We start from the raw sequence: 2,929 nt of genomic DNA, 5'->3' as shown, positions 1-2,929 counted from the left end.
CCATTGCTGAATACAATTTTGAGAGTGACTGTCAGTGCTGAATTCTGCAATTATTGCTGCTGCTCACCACACCCAGTTCTGCACCCTGGTCACTGGGCATGGGAGGAGTTTCTTCTGCTGCATATTCACCTTTAATGGGACTGGAGTTTAATCTTCTGGATTTGAGACAAATAAATCAGTTCTATTTTAAATTCTGTCTCTGGTGCTTATTGAATTTTTAACACACCTAGTGTACAGTAGAGAGTCAACTCAGGCGAGCTGGACCCTGCCAGTGTTTCGGTTCCACAACAGTCCTTTTAAATCCTCCCCTGTTGTTCCCCTCTTGCTCTCCCTGTGGTGATGGGTTCCAAACAGTCACCACTCTGTGGGTGAAGAGGTTTCCCTTGAATTTTCTGCAGACTGAAGAAGTCGAGCTGACTGCAGTTCTGTCTGAGATGTTCTTCGCCCCTCTAATCTCTGGGCTGAGGAAGAATGACATTGGTAGTTAACGTCCTTAATCATGACTCATTTCCACATTATGGGTCATTTTCCTTGCTTTGTAAGGGTTCTTAGAAAACACTCCTGTCCTCCAAAGACTGAAAGCAGAATGGGAAACCATCAGTTGGACGTCAACGAAGCAGGGTCAGAAATCAGAGGTGGGCACGTGGCAGAGTTTGGGACTCTGGACGACGGTCGGGGTAAGAACGTATGATGAGGAGAAGGGAATCATCAGTGGGGCGTGGCAACGAATGACAGAGTAGCAACATTTGGAAGCTGATTGACTGGGAAAATCTTTCGTTTGTCTGACTGATGACACAACCAATACCTGTGGTGAGGTGCTCCACTGGTTGAGGAACATGTATGTGTTGGGAATGGTTTTATGTATAGAAGAAGTTGTTCCTGCTTGTTTATCCAGTAATATTATATCCAGATGGTTATTATGGATCGTCCTATCTGAAATAATATATTGATTATCATATAATTTGTAAGATTTTGACTCTAAAACTGGATCAGGCTTGAATTTATGGTGCCTTTATGAAGTGATGGAGGGCATTCATGAGTCTGTATTTTAAATCAAGATTTTGGTGAATGATATTTGCCACTTGATTGTAACTTTGTAAGTAATCAGATTGAGTTAAACTGCTGCAGAATCCTGGAATGTGTTTGATTGTGTCTGGTTTCCGCTAATATTTTCTGCAATTACTGCCTTATTTGTTTGTATTTCATGTACTTTTGATTTTTTTTTCCTTTTGTTAACCACCTTGTCCTGTATTTCTGCAAGGACCCCCTCTGTTTCTGGGAAGAGGTCTCCAACTCTCAGTCAGGTGCTCGATGCTTCCTTGTCATCATCTCGTCTGCTCAGATCATTGGGATGTCTCCCATGGAGGGTCATACTTATTCCACTGGTTAATGTTTTCTTCCATAGTGATGATTCATTTTTCTGAGTTGGCCTCTCATTTAAGTTTTCTGGTCTGTATTTCCTGTCATGATTCCATATACACACATGGAGCATTGCATACTGTTCATTTTTCATAAAAAATATATACTTAGAAATTTTATCTGACTGTTGTGTGATTTTTTTTCATGTGTGTTATCTCTCTTCCTCCTTCTGTCCAAGGTAGTGTTAATCTAAGTGGGTTTGAGCGTAAATAGTCTTTTCTAAAGTTCTTATTTATCTTTGTAAATTTTACTGATTGAAATGGGACCAAGATATTTTTATTTAAAAAAAGTCAATGTCGGTATTGATGAAAGTGTTTATTGTCTTTGTTGTATTTGTTAACTGTTGAGCTCTGTTTGGCAGGTCTTTTTAGGCCTTGAACTAAATTTTGTCAAAGGTTTTCCCTATTTTGCACTACCTTCTATTTTCTTTGCTTGTTGATATTCCAGGTATGTGGGTATCAAGAGTTCCGATGAAGGGTCTTGGCCCAAAATGATGATTCCCATCCATAGATGCTGCCTGACATGCTGAGCTCCTCCAGCACTTTGTGTGTAGTTCTCTAGATTTCTAGCATCTGCAGGTCCTCCTGTTTCCCAGATACTTATATGTTTCTTGAAATAACAAGCAGGTAGTGGGGTTGTGTGGCTCTGTTTGATGAAATGGAAAGAGGTGGCATAGGGTTGCAAGGTGTAGAATCTGTGGCTAGAATTAAGGAACAGCAAATGTAAAACAAAATCCCTGATGGGAATTGTATGGAGACCTCCAAACAGTAGTGAGTATGTGGTCCACAAATTACAATGGGAGATAGAAAGTGCGTGCCAAAAGGGCAACGTTACAATAGTCATGGGGGATTGTCATGCAGGTGATTAGGAAAATTAGGACAGTGTTGGTCTCAAGAGGAGGAATTCCTAGAATGCCTACAAGATGCTTTTTTAGAACAGTTCATGGTTGAGCCCGCTTGGGGATCAACTATTCTGGATTGGGTGTTGTAATGAACCAGAATTAATTAGGTCACTTAAGTTCAAAGAACCCTGAGGGGCAAGTGTTCTTAATATGATCAAATTCACCCTGACATTAGAGAAGGAGAAGCTAAAGTCAGATGTGAAATAAAGAGAATTAGAGAGGCATGAAAGAAAAATTGGTCAAAATTGATTTGGAAAGAACACGGGCAGGAATTTCTGGAAGCAATTCGGAAGGCACAGGATACATACAGTGGCATGCAAATATTTGGGCACCCCTGGTCAAAATTTCTGTTACTGTGAATAGCCAAGTGAGTAAAAGATGACCTGATTTACAAAAGGCATAAAGTTTAACATGACACATTTCTTTAATATTTTAAGCAAGATTACATTTTTATTTCCATCTTTTACAGTTAATCCTATGGATTATACGAAGTGATAGCCACAAACATTCGTTGTGGTTCCGGGTACCGTTGATCACCCCACTCTTGTGGGCATAGGAGAGTTCCAAGCCTCAGCTGTGACAAACTGAATCTATCAGCTTTTCCAGTCT

This window comes from Mobula birostris, unplaced genomic scaffold (assembly GCF_030028105.1).
Source record: "Mobula birostris isolate sMobBir1 unplaced genomic scaffold, sMobBir1.hap1 scaffold_532, whole genome shotgun sequence".
NCBI classification, from domain to species: Eukaryota; Metazoa; Chordata; class Chondrichthyes; order Myliobatiformes; family Myliobatidae; genus Mobula; species Mobula birostris.
Note: the sequence above shows the minus strand (reverse complement) of the source record.